This window comes from Peromyscus maniculatus, chromosome 12, assembly GCF_049852395.1.
Source record: "Peromyscus maniculatus bairdii isolate BWxNUB_F1_BW_parent chromosome 12, HU_Pman_BW_mat_3.1, whole genome shotgun sequence".
In the NCBI taxonomy this organism is placed as follows: Eukaryota; Metazoa; Chordata; class Mammalia; order Rodentia; family Cricetidae; genus Peromyscus; species Peromyscus maniculatus.
In genome coordinates this window covers 18406052-18424431 of record NC_134863.1, presented here as the reverse complement: position 1 = coordinate 18424431, position 18380 = coordinate 18406052, and the positions used below count along the sequence as shown (strand labels likewise).

The 18380-nt window shown below is 37.6% G+C and overlaps 1 pseudogene; it reads right to left on the bottom strand.

The window, feature by feature from the left end:
• Positions 1 to 15347: 15347 nt before the first annotated feature.
• LOC102925287 (small ribosomal subunit protein uS5 pseudogene) lies at positions 15348 to 16596 on the bottom strand (annotated as a pseudogene).
• Positions 16597 to 18380: the final 1784 nt, after the last annotated feature.

Below are 18380 nucleotides of genomic sequence, written 5' to 3'. Positions count from 1 at the left end.
CTCTGCGTAGTTTTGCGCCTTTCCTGGAGCTCACTTGGTAGCCCAGGCTGGCCTCGAACTCACAGCGATCCGCCTGGCTCTGCCTCCCGAGTGCTGGGATTAAAGGCGTGCGCCACCACCGCCCGGCATCCTAGCTTATAACTTTTATACATGCGTGTTTAGGTAGGAGGGAGTGTGCGGACCCGGGAGATATTGTCACTTGATGATGGTAACAAGCTGGTGTGTTGTTGGTTTATGTATCCATTGCAACTTACTATTTGTGTTCTTTTATACATTTTGAATTAACTTGCAAAAATAATAGATTTTCTCTGACATTCTCATGGCACTTGTTCAGCCCATCCATTCCCCCCCCCCCCGCCCCCCCACACACACACTTAGTCTCCGATTTTCCTCATCTCCCTGCTCTCCATTTCCACTCAAGTCCTTCTGGCCTTGATATTTTCCTTCTACTTTCATGTGACATGCTATATCATTTTCTCTGCCCCTCCCTCTTAAAGTGGCTATTTCAGCCTCTCAGAGGCCCCTTTCTTGTTTCCTGGTGTCCACACACATTCATTTCAACATACATCTACTTTGTCCAGCTCAGCTCCCTATTATAGACTCCTACCTCCTAACAACGTAGTCACATTTGAATTGGTCTCTCATTTCTGGAAAAAGATACACTCAAGACATGCTTCCCAAGTCTCCCTGGCCTCCCTCTATCCAGTCAAACTGACAATAAAAATAGTCATTACATGCATCCTGCACTTGTCTACATTCTTCATCAATAATAAATTCATTAAAAGATTAGTTCATGCTTAATTGATACCTTCAGTGCCTATGAAATGGATGAACAATTAGAAAGAACAGTGAGCATTCTTTTGTATACACATGGTGCTTAAAGCTATAAGTATTTCAATACCTTTTGAATATTAATCTCTTGGTTAGATGTATTTCCACAAACCATTTGTCAAATCTATTACTTCCATATTTTCAGAGATCTTTTTAAATTACCCTGTTTTTTTCTCCAAGTTTGCTCCTCTCTCACTTAGCTTCTCAGCTGTAGATTAATTGTCTGAATCATAACTTACTCTTCTTATCTTATTCGCCGTTTGGGGATCTATTCTTTTGTTCTTTCTCATGGCATGCATCTTTAATGCATAACTCTTTAATATTTACTCTTTTCTTTCCAAGTTCAATTATTTAAGACTTTTTCTTTAAATTTATGGTTTTTTTATTTTAATGTTTACCCCTCACATGTAAAAATAATTTTATTATACATTTTATATATATGATGGGTTTTAATATAATTCATCATTAAGTTCCAAGAAGTATTTAATTTTTTTTTAATTTTAAAAGATTTCTTTATTTTGGTGTGGAGAGCCAACTTAGCAGTTAAGAGCAGTGGCTGCTCTTCCCAAGAACCCAGGTTCAATTCCCAGCTAAAACCTCTCTGTAATTCCAGTTTCAGGGAATCCAACACTTTCACACAGAAACACATGCAGGCAAAACAAGAATGTACATTATTTTTAAAAAGATTTATTTATGTATATGGTGCTCTATCTACATATACACCTGCATGCCAGCAGAGGGCATCAGATCCCATTACAGATGGCTGTGAGCCACCATGTGATTACTGGGAATTGAACTCAGGGAATTGAACTCAGGACCACTGGAAGAGCTACCAATTCTGTTAACCACTGAGCCACCTCTCCAGCCCCAAACTATGCTGTGGGATGGTCTGAATGTCAAATGCGTTGCTTGATTGGTCAATAAGTAAAACACTGATTGGCCAGTAGCCAGGCAGGAAGTATAGGCGGGACTAACAGAGAGGAGAATGGAGAGAACAGGAAGGCAGAGAGAGACACTGCCAGCCACCGCCATGACAAGCAGCATGTGAAGATGTCGGTAAGCCACAAGTCATGTGGCAAGGTATAGATTTATAGAAATGGATTCATTTAAGATGTAAGAACTAGATAGCTAGAAGCCTGAGCCATTAAGCCAACCAGTTTAAATAATATAAGCGTCTGTGTGTTTATTTTATAAGTGGGCTGTCAGACTGCCGGGGCTTAGCGGGACCCAGAGAGAAAACTCTCCAGCTACAAAACTATTGAATTTTTAAAATGATTTTTACAAAGGTATTCATTGAAAATTGAATACATGTATATAATATATTCTGATTACTCTCAGTGTTCAGCACTATTTAATTTTAGTATTTTTACTGGTTGATTCATTATTTAAAACATCTTTATCAATTTCAACATATACTCTTTTTATTTTATTTTATTGATGGGGGTGTTTATTTGGCTTACATTTCCACATGGCAGTGCATCATTGAGGGAAGTCAGGACAAGAACTCAAACAAGACAGGAACTCAAACAAGGCAGGAACCTGAAGGCAGTAGCTGATGTAGAGACCATGAATGAGTGCTGCTATTCAACTATTCATAGAAGCCTAAATGGACACAGGCACAGAATATTTTTGTCTGGAAAACCTACAATGAATAGTTGAATCATTGGGAGGCTTACTATTCTAGGTAGCACAAACAGAGGTTCCTACGAGAACACAGAAACTGCCTTTTCCATTCTATAAGATGCTAATGATTCTGAGTGTCCTACCACAGTAAACAAGGATCTATGCAACCCCAAAACCCCGAATAGAGAACAAGTACTCATCATTGGGACACTTTACAAATGAATTTATCAATCAATCACAGCACATGTGTGAATTTTAAAAGCATTTTTATCAGTCTAAACAGAAACTCATCATCTGTAGGCATCCTCCCCCAGCCCCACAAGCTTGGCCACTGTCAATCTTATCTACATTTTGTTTCTGTGTAACAAGAACTACTGTTTACTGTTCTAGAAGTGGTAGGACCTGGGAGAGTGGAGCAAATCAACGTCTCATGCAACAGCCAACTTTATTCAGAGCATCAGGCAATTTATACTTTCCAGGGTAAGAGGAATCACGTGAGTAACCTGTACAATCACAAAGGCAAGCCACATATGGTAGACAGGTTGCACATGGCAGACAAGCTACATGATCCAAAAAAAGCTGGGCATTTTTGAAGAAACTGAGGTCACAAGACTCTTGTCTTGATTTGTTGAGTCAGAAATCTCACCTGACTCCATTATTGGACCATATTCTGAGCATGTTCTTTTAAATTGGACCATTAATTTACTCAAATTGTCTCATTCTTCCTTCTCTATTCTCATGACACCATTTTTTTGTTTGTTGTTTCTCATATGAATAAGATCATGCAGGTTTTAGCATTCTGTGTGTGGTTTATTTAACTTACAATGTTCTATGAGGTTTTAAAAACGATAGAATTTCATTTCTTTTAAGGACTGACTAGTTTTCACTGCGTACACATCACTATTGACATCTGTTCATTTGTTGATGGATACAAGTTGATGTTATTTCTTTGATGTTATCAAAAGTGCTACAACAAAAACTGGATTACAGATACCCATTGACAAACGAGATAATTTAAAAGAAATGGATGAATTCACAGATTATATGTGGACTATCAAATGAAATTAAAATAAATTAAGTAATTTAAATAAACCCCCATTAAAACATGAGAAAGCAGCAGAAATTTAGTCTCCAAACTCAAAAAAACCTAGGATCAGAGAGAAACAGTTTCAAAGTCAAGCAACATTTGTACTCCTCAAATTAGTCTGTAAAATGGGAAAGAAAGTGACAGATCAAAATTCTTTTCATGAATCCAGTATCATGCTGATACAAAAACTAGACAAATATCCAAGAAAAAGTTATAGCTCAATCTCTCCAGTGAATGTACATGCAAAAAGTCTAGCTAAAATGCATGCAAACCAAGTACAAGAGCAGATTATGGATTATCCACCATGATAAAGCTAGCACCATCCCAGGAATGGGTCAGTGTACCTTACATTAAAACTAACTCTAAATGGAGTAATGGCCACAATTTGAAACCTAAAATCCAATAGAAGGAAGTACAGGAAGCAGCCTAAAAGATAAAGATAAAGGAAAATACTTTCTGAATAGGACTACAATTTTACAGGAATTAGGTCCAACAACTGGCAAGGGGACCTCATAAAATGAAGCTTTTGCAAAAGTAAGAAGACAGTAACAGTGGCCTGCATCCTGACAGCAAGAAACCCTTCCAGTTGTTGGTCAAGATAGTCTATGAGATTCCTCAAACAACACAGGCTATTGCTGTTGCCTGTGATTACCTCCAAGAAGTTGAAGATATAAACCCACATTGCTGAAGACATCATGCACTTCAGACATAGGGCTTGGAACATTCAAGTTAGATCTGACCTATAAACCTTCTCCCTGAGGAATAGTTTTCATGGCACCATGAGGCACCATACGTGATACCAAAGGAGAGAAGCAATCAATTGTCCTAGCCAGCTTTGGAACCTATGGATCACAAAAATGACCAGCATTGCAAGATATACTTAAAGCTTAAATAGTGGCACACCAATAGGTGCCTAATCGGACGTAAGGCCCATCCACAGGAGGGAAGTCTTGTCTGATTCTGGATACCTCCCCAACTTTTAGAGGATAGTGAGGTCGTGGATCTGAGAAGAGGACCTTCTACTGCCACCTTAATAGATGAGCATAACCCCTAAGTGCTGTGTAAAAACTTACACTCATAGAATTGGGGACTCTCACTCCACATCAAAGAAGTGAGTGTTGGCAGTGGAAGAAAGACATTAAAGAAAGAACACAGCTGGTCAAAACACAGAGAATAACTGATGATTAGGTCCCATACCCCTTTTGAGTTATGTATCCATTATGAATCAACAACACAACTTCTGCACCTAAGACTCAAGGACTATCCTAGAAAATGGACTGGACAGAGCTTAAGATGCAGAGGACTGGTAAGTTTGCTGTGATATTGTTTCCTCATAATACTAGGGAAGCATCGTCCATGATATCTCTACAGTATGGCTGCCTAACAGGACTTGAAAAATAACAGCACCATAGACATGATATTGACAAAGGGGAAAATATCATGGGATTCCACCCCCCAACAAAGACCTTCAGGCAAGTAAGGACTGCTGAGAATGGGATAATTAGTCCTTCGAAGGGATGAGCCCCACAATTGATTATCCAATTACAAATGGTCAACCTTGAATTCATACACATATAAGCAGCACTAAACAGGATAATCTGGTGGTATTTATATACAACAACAAAGAAAAAGAAGGAATGAGTTTTATAGGGATACATGGAATAGGTTGGAAGGAAGAAAATGAAATGAGATGATTTTAATTAAAAAATAATACATATAATGTAAGCAGACTTAAAGACAGAAACCACATAATCAAAGTATTAGATGCAGAACAGGCCTGTGATAAAACGTGGTATTACTTCATGATACAATTCCTGAAGAATTTAGCAATACAGGTGGCATGTAACAATGTAATCAAGGCAATATACAACAAATCCATGAGCCAGCATCATGCTAAATAAATAGAAAAATAAAAAGCATTTCCATTAAAATAAGTAATAAGACCAGGATGCTCACTTTCTCTATTAGATTTCACTGCAATGCTTGAAGTCTTACCTAGAGTGATAAGACAAATGGAGGCGATAAAGAGGACACAAAAAGGAAAAGAAGCCAAAATACACTTAGTTGTAGATGGTATGATTCTGTACATAAAAGACACTAAAAATTGTTCCAGAAAATTCTTCCTACAGATAAATATGATCAACAAAGCAGTGGGGTGCATAATTAGCACATAAAAATCAGTGGCATTGCTACACACTAATGACTAGCATACTGACTACTAACATACAATGACTAATACTGCAAACCATCTCTTTTACAATAACCTGAAAACAATTTTATGATGAATAAGACTAGGGAAGACTTGATTAGTACTCATGCTAAGGTGCTGAAGAAAGAAACTGAGGAGGCCATCACAAAATAAAGAGAATTCCCATGTTCATGAACTGACAGGATTAATGTTGTGGAAATAACCATCCTATGAAAAGCAATTCACATATCCAATGCAATCCTCATGAAATTTCAATTTAATTCTTCATAAGAATTTAAGAAATAACCTTAAACTGTATATGGAAAGAACAAGAACTCGGGATAACAAAAATAATACTTAACAATAAAAGAACTTATAGAAGAATCACCATTCTCAACTTTACGTAATAATACAGAGCTTTGGCAACAAAAGCACTGTGGTATTGGTGTAAAATCAGACATAGTTATCAATGGGACAGAATTTAGGTACCAGATATAAGTCCATAAACATATAAATATATGTCCACCTGACATTTTGACAAGAAGTCAAAATTATACACTGAAGACAAGACAGCGTTTTTAATAAATGGTGCTAGTCACACTCAATAGCTACATGAAGGAGACTGAAACAATCCTTATTTCTCATCTGCCAAAAAAGTCAGCTGAAAATAAGTCAGCATAAGATCTGATGCCCTAAATCTGAGAGAAGAAAAAAGTGATATGTTCAAACTCAATAGCACGGGAAATGATTCTATGAACAGAACTCTGGTAGCACAATCATTATGACCAAACATTGACAAATGCTGCTAAATGAAACTAAAAAGCTTCTGTGCAGAAAAGGACACAATTTTTCAAGGGAAAGGCAGCCTAGAAAATGAAATTGTGTGTGTGTGGGAATCTTCAACAGCTACACATCTGATGGGGTTAGTTGCTGAATTTCAAAGACCAAGAACAAGAAAACCAACCGACCAACCAACCAACCAAACAACAAACAAAAAGCCCACCTAAAGATTCAGAAATCAAATACTTTCTATTGGTTTACTGTGCAATGAATTTTATTGTATTTTATTTTTATTATTTAAAATAATTTTTAGATTTAAATATATTTTGATCATATTTCCCCCCCTTGCCCAAGTCTTTCCAGATCCTTTCCCAATCAACTAAGAAATCAAATTTTAAAAGTGAGGTATGGAATTAAACAGAATTCTCAAAAGATGGAAAATAAATGACTGAGAAACATTTTTATGATGGTTGAAACCATTAGCTCTCAGGGAAAAGTAGAAATGAAGGAAAGGAGAAAGGAAGGAAGGAAGGAAGGAAGGAAGGAAGAAAGGGAAAGAAAGAAAGAAAGAAAGAAAGAAAGAAAGAAAGAAAGAAAGAAAGAAAGAAAGAAAGAAAGAAAGAAAGAAAGAAAGAGATGAAAGAAATAAAAGGAAGAAAGGAAGGAAGGCATAAGGACAGAAAACAAATGTGTATTTATGGAAATGATATGAACACTTATTCACTGATGAATGATTCAATGTAAATATGTACAACTACTGTGGAAATCAGTGTAGAAGGTCCTTCAAAGGCTGGAAATAGTTTCACCACTGAGTTCAAGTATAGCACTCTTAGGCATACTCAAAAGTCTCTACATCTTACTTTAGAGATAACTTCTCTTTTATGTTCATTATTGCTTTATTCATAACAACCAAGAATTGCAAGCAGCCTAAATGTTCACCACCTGATTGGTGAATAATGAAAATACGGTACACTTAAATATTAAAGTATTATTCAGCCATTAAGAAAAATGAAGAAGGTTGGTCCTGCCTCAAATTGATGTGCCATGCTTTGTTGACACCCATTGGACGACTTTCCCTTTCTGAACAGAAACAGAGGAAGAGTGGATGGGGGCGGGGGCAGAGGGAAGGTCATCCCAGCTGAGTTAACCTAGACCCTAAAAGAAAAACATTTCATGTCTTCTCTCATTTGTGGATATTAGCTTTGATTCTTTAGCTATTTGGAATACAAATAGAGGTTTGGAAACTAGAAAGGGACCATAGAAGGATCTCTCAAGGGAGTGGGCATAGAATAGAATGTTATAAAGGGGGAAGAGTAAATAATGAAATAGGAAGGAATAAATAGGGTGTTTGTGCGAGGGCAGCATAGAGAGGAGAAAATATGTTAAGGAATGAGAAATAATAAAGGGCTTTGTAAAAGTCACATGGAACCTTAATACTGTAGAAGCTTGTTAAAATGCATCTATCTATCTATCTATCTATCTATCTATCTATCTATCTATCTATCTACACACACATATATATGTATATAATACACACATACATATACATATATATGTATACACACACACACACATATATATATATACAGATTTGTTGGAGTTAACTTACAATTGCCGGGGTTGTTAAAATATACAGGCAAGCAAGTAAAAATCCCAGTGCTAAGAACGGGTTATCTCTTTTTGAGCCTTTGGACAGTGGCATCCTTTTGACTCCCCCAGAATTACAGACTATTACCAATACTCTGGGTTACCCTCTAGAACTTGACAGTAAGGTCCTACTAATGAAGACTCTACATATTTGAATCATCAAACATAGATAAATCAAACCATGAGCTTCCTGGAAGCTTCATTTCTACTGTCTAACTTCCATGGTGCTGGAAGATGTTTTGCATGTTAATGGAGGAGGAAAGTAATCATCAATCTCACCTTAAGCTACAATAATGACTAGACTAGCAAGATATGCCTGGTGATGCAAAAATGGCATAAATGATACGAGAGTAAACAACCACTTTCTTATTTGACTAAGGCCCAGTCCACGAGTTAGAACTCATACCTGCCATTATTAATGGGGCCTAGTACCTGTAGCTAGATAGGGCTAGGTCTTAAGGCAAAGACAAATACTATTATTGTGCTAAATAGATATTGTTAAAATGGCTACTGATGTCTTATTGCTATACCTATAGATCAGTGCCTTTCTTCACAGTCATTCAAGCAGCTACTTCTTTCAGTAGATGTCAAAAATCAAAGAGACACAAAACTGGTCAACATTTGAAGAATAAGAAACTGTGCAGTTCTCAGGCCTAAATGAGACTTTTCACACCATTTTCTTACCCCATGCTTAGAAATCTTCATGGAAAAGGATATGGGATGGTTGTAAGAGTAGGAGGTGGTAGATAACTTTATGGAATCAATGTTTTCCAAACACAACAGGAAAGTTGCACATATAAATAAGCTCGTAGAAATAATAACAGCATGCACAGAATCTTGGCAAGCCCAGTCAGATTAAATCCCAGCATAGAAGTAGGGAGGTGGGCATGGAATTCCACAAGTCATTGAAGAGCTACTGGAATTTGATAGCTGATGGGAGAAGGAAAGTTAATTTGCTCTAACAGTGTGACATCTGATAGTTTGATCACATTCCAGAGCAGGCTCCAACCAGAAGAGTAGTTGGGCAACAACAGAATATAGATAGTAGTTTAATTCCCATATTCAAATCTGGAGACCAAATTATGTCATATTAACATAAATAGAATAGTACATATAACTTTAAAATATTGATTAACTCATACAGTGTCAAAGTAGCATTGAGTAAACTAGATACATGAGAGTTCATACTGTTTGTATAGTTCCATGTGTCTAGAGTATCAGAAAAATCTAACCCATGATGATAGAAGTGAAGACTAGCACTCATGTCTTGCATGTTATTAACAGCAACTGGAAAAATTTGGTGCATTGATATACTATGATTTTGTGTTAAAAGATTTGGCTTAATAAGCATTGCTCCAAGAAGGTGAATTTTTTAATGTTATCTTTTAGATTTTTTATTGTTGTTTTACTGTTTTCTTATGGGTAGATAATTCATCTATGGTGTGCCACCACTCTAGAGGTGGTGGGACCTGGGAGGATGGAGCTGATAAATGAAGCAGACTGAATTCTCATGCAATAGCCAACATTATTCAGAGGCTCAAACAATTTATATCCTGAGGGTTAAGAAAGGTCACATGAGTAAAGTTCTCAGGAGTTCAAGCTGTATGCAATCACAAAACAAGCCATATGTGGCACAAGCATGTTTTTCCACAGAGACATATAAAGCATAGTTTAAGTGCTTAATTGAATAACAACAGCAAGCAATAATGAGTAATCTGAAGTAAACTCACTCCTAGCCAATACACCTGGGAGGAGCAGGCAAATAGATCCCCAAAACAACTTCTCATTTTGAAGAAACTTATGTGACAAAACTTTTGTCTTGTTTTCTTAGAGTGTTCTCACAAGCACTCAGAATTCTCCTCACATGACTTCATTCCTGGACAATATTCCAACAGAGTGGAATTCTGACATATTGTGAGATGAGGTCATATAGTAATATGGTCCATAAATACCATTGCTTAGTTATATATTCAAACTATCATACATGTAAAGTATCACAAAGTAGGAAAGATGATAGCTTCAGGTTTTACAGTATGTGCTGCTTTAGAGTACAGTGCAGTTATTAAGAATTTGCATATGCATAGATGAATTTCAATATGTTAATAACAACAGTATTCTTCAGTCGAGATTTTTTTTGTTTATTTTGACCTTTTTTATTTCCATGTATATGCTGGACAAACTTTTTAATTTTTTAGTAAAATGGTAAATTTTAATGTAAATTCAGTAAAATTTAAATTTCAGTAAAATTCCAGAAAAAAATCTGGAATTAGTATTATATCATATCCATCTATAATACTGATGTTTTTAATCAATAGGAATGCTATAATCCTAGTACCATTTAGATTTTCTTTAATTTCTCTAAAAATTAATCCGAGTATAGAATTTTAAATATCTTAAAGACAAACTTTTTTGCCTGTCTCTACAGCTCACAATCATGTTTTAGTTTTACCTTCTAGTAGTTCCATTCAAATCAACACTAAACTATCTTGATCAGTGGAGAATTTAGCACAGATTGCTGTTTACAGTAATCATGAAACTTCCCTCAGAATGGTGTGATGATTCAATAGCCACCCTTCAATGTGTTGATTCAATCTGTGTCAAATCATCTAGATGAATTTATATGAAGCTCTTATTCCCCCAATCTGCTGTGAACAGAGCAGAATCTGCCTATTAAATTTTATACAGATTATGAATATAACATTCCTTTGCAAAAACTTTTAAACCATTCCCATAAGACAGAGTAAGTAATATGCAAGAGCAGTACTAGATCTTCTGAGATAATCCCTTAGCTGCCTGGTGCATGCCTCACTTTTCTCAGCTCTGATTTATTTGAATCCACACATTCTCTTTGTCTCTGATACCACATTTACTCCTTTCATTCTGTGCATATTCACTACTTGGCTGGGATTTCTTTCATTTTATATGTTTGGCTATTAAGTCTGACCCAAGTACTTGCTTTCAGGCATAGCATCAGGTTGGTCTATAGCTAAAACTTTGTCCTACTTAGATTGCCAATTAGTCACAATATTCTTTCTGTGCAACCACACTGTCTCTAATAATTGGTTGCAAAACCTGTTTGCAAAGTTAATGATTCTATGAAAATTAAGCTAAAACATTGCTAATTACACATATATTGGCTCTTTATTTTCTAATTTTGGCCATCTCACAGTATCTGGCTGTTAATTTTCTCTTTATAACTTCACTGAAGACCAACTCCAGTTCACATTTATTGTGGGCTGGATCTGTGAATTATATTTATGCACAAACTGCTCTTTGCTTTGTAACCCTTTCCATATATAGGGTATATATCTGATGATGAATAATCTTTCCTTTTGATTATTTCTAAGATGTTATCTTCTGATGTTTCTAAATTGTGATGATCTGGTGAAAAGGTGAGCAAAAATATCAACTACTTATCATGGAGATACAATAAATTTGGAATCATACAGTAAAGACTACTTAAGAATTCTTCAGATACAATAAAACATGGGTCAGCCTGGATACTCAGTTACCTGAATCCTTTGATGTTCTAATTTCTTGGCATTGAACCAAACTATCAAGTTAAAATTTTTTTTTGGAATTTCAGGTGTATCAACCAAGCTGTGATTATAAAGGATTCCTTAGGAAAATATAAAAGTTAAGAAGAGGTTTCAGGAAAATCCTAACATCACCTCGTAATTCACAATGAAGGTTAACAGACAAACTGTCTCTTCTACCATGGCAAACCAAAAGTTTTCTTTGGCTTGTTTGTATACAATGTACAATTTGTATTTGTATTAATACCAATATGTATATTACCTCTAAAAGTGTATATATTTTCAGAGCAAGGGGACCAGACACCAATAAAAATGGATGGCCCAGATGATCTAACATTTCAATACACCTCTATTACAGTTTCCTCTGAGTTCTGCATCCAAAACAGCTTCAAGGATGCTGGCTAAGATGGACCAGCTTCACAAAATACCCCAGTTAGGACTTGACCATAATTCTAAATTTTCTCATGCTCTCCATAAGATTACCAGCATCCCCAATCAACAGGAACTAGTCTAGAAAACTACAACCAAATTCCCAAAATATTGTTTATTTGAGGGGGTTAGTTATAAATTGTGATTGGTCACAGTCAATCTCTATCTAAAGAAGAAAGATGGATATGGTATAAAAATGATGAAAAAAGGGTAGATTATTTTAATGGGAAAAAGGTAGATTATTGAATCTGTTTTAATAAAAAATAACTGTTAATCTCAATATATTTCACATTGATATGGACTTTAGTTTATTGATACAAATTTAAAGTCAATTTTGTTATACTATATGTATATTTCTACTCCTGTTTGAGGTATTATATTTATGCAGCTCATCTAAAAATATAATGTTTAATTAAAAATACAGATTAATATTTAGTCATCTATAATAGTCAAATTTATAGCCATATTAGTTACATTATCCAAGTATACAAAGATATATTTCAGATAGATGGACAATGCTTCAGTGCTTCAAAGACCTAAAGAATATGGAATTTAAAATGTTTTGAAAACTTAGACTTTTCTCCACAATGAGAAACATAAGCTCCTGGCAGCCCCAATTACTCCAAAAAGGATGAAGGGCATCAAAGAACTTCCATAGGAGATTTCTTTCATTTTGGAAAGATCAGCCATTTGGGCAAAAAACTGCTTTTGCCTTGACTGACTATATGCTGTATAAACTGGACATGCAGGATTCATAGGAAAGTGACTTCTGAACCTTGCCAAAACAAGACGGGATGGTCTTTCAGGGTTCCTATTTCACAGAAAAAAACTGCCAGTCATTCTGCAGGACACAGAGGAAAGCAACTGATAAACTTTTCCAAAATAGGCGAGACAGTCCTTCAAATTTCCTGCTTCACTAAAAAGTCTGCCAGATACTCTAGGCCTATAGGCTGAATATGGATGCCCCAATGTTGCAGAGGAACTAGGCAGCCAGATGTCTCTGTCATTTCTAGAATTTTTGAAAATTGTTTGCAATGCACTTTTTGTTTACTTAAATAATATTCATTCTGGGGCCTTTGATGAAATTGAAGACTAGATAATTATAATTATAGCCTTCCTTAGTTATGAGAAAAAATAAATTAGATATGAACTTTAGACTCACAAAGATAGGGTAGATGATAAAATATTTTCTTTAATTTTGCCAAAAACAAATAGACTAGATATTGTAACTATAATTCTTGTTTGATAACTGTTTTGTTATATATAATTTTATTATATTAAAGTTAAGATATTCCTTTTTGATTAGACAGAAAGGGGGAAATGCTGTGGGATAACCTCTTTATATGCTGTGAATATATTTTATTACCACTGGTTAATAATGAAGCTGCTTTCATCTATAGCAAGGCTGGATAGAGCCAGGCAGGAAATGCAAGCAGAGATACAGGGAGAAGAAGGGTGGAGTTGGGGGCAGAAGCCAGCCAGCTGCTGGAGTAGCAAGTTGTAGTAGAGCACAGGGAAAGCCATGAGACATATGGCAAAACAGATTAATAGAAACGGGTTAGTTTACTTTGTAAAAACTAACCCACCAACCTCCAGAGTGATCATTTTATTTTTGATCACAGTATTTTAATACATATATGTATATACATGCATTTCCTCATTGCTCCCTTATTTCTCTGTCCCCACTTTCTGGTTACCTTCCTCCTCTCACATAGTTCCCTCAACTTACATGTCACAGGTTACTACACTTGCTCTTTCATTCTCCCTTCCACCTGTTAAAGATCTCTTCCTCTCTGCTCACGTACTTCTTTCTACATTCATGAAATAAACATATGAACTGTGGTCTGGTGGCTGTGGAGCCCCCATGGGACTGGACTAGGACCTCTGGATACAGAAGACAGTTGATTGGCTCAAACTGTTTGGGGGGCACCCAGGCAGGGGGATGGGAATCTGTCCCTGGTCTATGGGTAGACTTCTGGAATCCAGGTCCTGTGGTGTGACACCTTGCACAGCCTTGGTGCAGTGAGAAGGGCCTTGGACCTGCCTAGTCTCAGTGTGCTGGGCTCTGCTGACTCCCCATGGGAGACCTCGATTTTGGGGATGTGGGGATGTGGGTTGGCTTGGGAAAGAGGACTGGGAAGTGGGAGGAGGTAGGAGGGGTGTCTGTGGATAGCATGTGGAGTAGAAAATTTCTTAATAAAGAAAAATGAAAACAAATAAAAAAATAAAATAACAACAAAAAAGAAATAAACACAAAGAAACACACATATGTATATACATGCATATACTATTGTTATGGGATATTCCTTTTGTATATTGTGAAGATGTGTCTCTGCCTAAGGCACCTTATGTTTGGTTTAGTAAAAACCTAGATGGCCAATAGCGAGGCAGGGGAGACTAGGTGGGACTTCTGGGAAGAGAGAAGAACTAAAGAAGAATATGAGGCACATGGGATTAAGCCAGCCAGACGCAGCAGGAGTTGGACAGTCAGAATGGAGGAGAGGTAAAGGGCCACATGGCAGAGAATGAAAGAATAGAAATGGGTTAATTTAAGTTATAAGAGTTGGCTGGGAACAAGCCCAGGCTAAGGCCAAGCTTTCATAATTAATAATAAGTCTCCATATCATTTTTTGGAACCTGGCCATGCAAAGAAAGTCTGACAAGGAAGCTTGACACATATTCTAGAACACAGGTGGTAGTTGTCTTTCTGGATGTGGCTTTCATCTAACATGGTGATCTCCAGATGTACCCATTTTCCTTTAAATCATTTCAGCTTTCCTTACAGCTGAACAAAACTCCCTTTAACTACACAAGATGTTTAACCTCACATTTGTTTCTATCAGATGCAATATATTCTGTTGTTTCTAGAACATTCTAGATGTCCCTTATTGAACTTGAGCTCTTGCTCCACAAAAGTATTTTTTTTTTAGCCATGTCATCTCATATCAGCTTCTTCTTTGAAATATCTGTAGAACTTCAAATATCCAAATCTTTACTTATGTCAATTGAAGGCAAATAAGACCTCTTCAGACTATTAGCTTACCAATTCTGTTTTACAGTGGAGTCTGGGGCACAGTGTTAGATATACTCTTTAACTATGCACATTATATATTGTATGTGTTTCATTATATATAGGTGTGTGTGTGTGTGTGCACATGCCTGTGTGTGCAATGTGATTTTTTTTATAACAGATTTAATTCACTTTATTTTTCTTGTATAAAAACCCTTATGCGGTGGCCACAGCTGGAGCCTTGGTCCTCTGAACAGACACTCTGGTATGGGTTTTCATAAGATGGTCAGTGAATTCCTGATAAGGCTATTTGGTGAACACAGTCTCTTTTCAGAGGTCAGGGGTCAGGTAGCTGTAGGTATTGGAGATGGCATCAAAGGTGGCCTTGGCAAAGTTGCCCAGGGTGGCAGTTCAGTCCCTGGCTGATGTGTAGCAGTCATCAATACTGGCCATTGTCAGTAACTTCTTGGGTCCAGGAGCAGAAACATACCAGTGTCTCTGGGAGCAGGGATGAGATGCACCAACACAGAGCCACAGCAGCCTGTCACTTTGCATTGTGTGGGGCTTACCAATCTTGTTCCCCCAGTAGCCTCTTTGCACAGGGCCAATGGACAGCTTGGCCAAGATGATGGCCCCTCAAATGGTAGTGGCTACTTCCTTGGGGCACTTAACACCAAGACCAACATGACCATTGTAGTCCCCAATAGCAACAAAAGCTTTGAACCTGGTCTGCTGGCCAGCCTGCTTCTGCTTCTGCACTGGCATGATCTTTAGAACCTCATCCTTTAGGGATGTGCCCAGGAAAAAGTCAATGATCTCAGATTCCTTCATGGGAAGGGAAAAGTGCTGTGGGATGGTCTGTATGTCAAATTACTCTGATTGGTCAATAAATAAAACACTGATTGGTTAGTGGCTAGGCAGGAAGTATAGGCAGAACTAACAGAGAGGAGAAAAGAAAGAACAGGAAGGCGGAAGGAGTCACTGCCAGCCGCCGCCATGACAAGAAGCATGTGAAGATGCTGGTAAGCCATGAGCCACATGGCAAGGTATAGATTTATGGAAATGGATTAATTTAAGCTATAAGAACAGTTAGCAAGAAGCCTGCCACAGCCATACAGTTTGTAAGCAATATAAGTCTCTGTGTTTACTTGGTTGGCTCTGAGTGGCTGTGGGACTGGCGGGTGATTGAGATTTGTCCTGACTGTGGGCCAGGCAAGAAAACTCTAGCTACAGAGAACAGGTAGATCTCCTCCAGGGACTTGATCTTCAGGTCCTTAACCAGGCGGCCCAGATTGGTGACGGGGATCCAATCCTTGTCTTCAGCTTTACCTCCACGAGCCCTGCGGCCTCGACCATGGCCAAGGCCTTGACCATGACCGAGGCCCCTAAAGCCTCCACCATGGCCTCCTAGTCCTGGGCCCCCGGGTCCTCTGGGCCCTCCTTCTGTACCAGCATCATCCACCATTTGGCAATGTGATTGTTTATGTGCACTGTCTTAGTTGATCACCTTCTTGAATGTTGTATTTCCTATCTCCCTTGATTAACAAAACTTTATTACCAAGTATAGTAAGTTTGCAAAGTAATTTTATAAAGACCTCAGCTATAGTTAGATACTATTGCCAATCTGCCTTGATACCTTATCACTAATTTAAGTGTGCCATTGTGAGCTATTTTTATTTCTTCTTCACCAATTTCATCCACAAAAGTGATGTATTTTCATCATATTAACACTTCCTTTTCTCTTTTATCCCCCTCAATCTACTTTTATTTTCATATTCTTTCTCTTAGGTTTTCTCACAGACACATGCATACAGACACACAGGTACACACACACACACAAACACACAAAACCAGAAAACAAGAAATGGTAGGGGAAAATCTGTAGATGAATAAGCACTGAGACTCTTTGCAACTGCGGAGAGAAGTAGAAGGATCCAGGAGATGAAAAAGACACACTCTGGTGCCAAGCACAGCAAACATCTAGATGGCTTGTCAAGGAGCAGTTAAATCCTCCCCTGAATTGAAACACTGAACATTCTTCTCACTGGGCTCGTCCAGTGCCTGGTGTGAGTTAGGTTGGCCTCTGCTGCCAGGCTGCGCTAAGACATTCCTCATCTCTCACCACTGAGGTTCTCTGAATGTCTGTCAGACTTGCTCAATAGGTCAGCATTACCTCATGCTGTCAAGAAAGGTGGCAAAACAAACCGCGTGTCTGTCTCCCCTGCTTATTATTTAGTTTAGGCAAATATGGGCCTTGGGTTAGAGATTCAGCGCTGGTGGTAGCTCGAGATTGAACAATGGCTTGACGGAGGGGAAAGGCTTTGCAGGGGAGGGGTTGGCAGCCAGCTCTTACTTGAGAATGCTGGAGGTGGTGTGGGTGGGTGCTTAGGGGGAGAAACGTGAGTTAAAAGGAAAAGCTGCTGTGTTGGGGATCCTTTAGCAGAGGCAGAATACTGACCAGTTGAGCAAATGAAGTCTTTTCAGAAGTGTCCAGATAAATGATTGGTTTGCATCCAAGCAGAAAACACCAGCATTTTTGGCTCCCTGTAGTTCAATTAGAAAAAAAAGAGATAATTCTCTTTTTTTTTTAGCCTGAAAATATGAAAAGAAAAAAAAAAAACCAAGCATGAGAGAAAACTGTGTGTCTCTTTTCCTTAAAATAAAGTGAACTTGTTGAGCATAGTCTTTTAAAAAAATCAAAACACTGAAGTGTGAAGAGTTATCCCTCCACTCTCTGTGTAAAGCATTTGTCCCACATTGTTCAGAAAATGAGTGAAACAAAGAGCGAGGACACTAAGGATGGAGAAACGATCCCAGGTACATTCTACAGATTCAGCAGTCTCAGCCAGACCAGCCGAAACCATCTGACTCAGGACAATCTGTATCTTTAAACTAAAACAAAACAGCTGAAAGATGGTGTTTCAGAGAACCTCATTTCTTACCAGGCTGGTACAGGGTGATGGCAGAAGTGTATACCTATCCATCTTGAAGCCTGATAGAAAAAGCAAATTTTTAACATGGATATGCATGAAGAGTATAAACTACAGTTTTTGTCTGTGCTGTTGCTATTAGATTCTCCATGACAACCGAAAATAAGTCTTAATGAGTAGAGTGACTTATGCAGTTAAGAGCTTGTAATAGCCATTCTTTTCTAAATTTCACTACAGTTTGTTAAGTAAATTAGTCTGCAGAAGATTAGAGATTCATATGTGAAATTAACTCACTTGCTTGAATACAAAATAACAATAT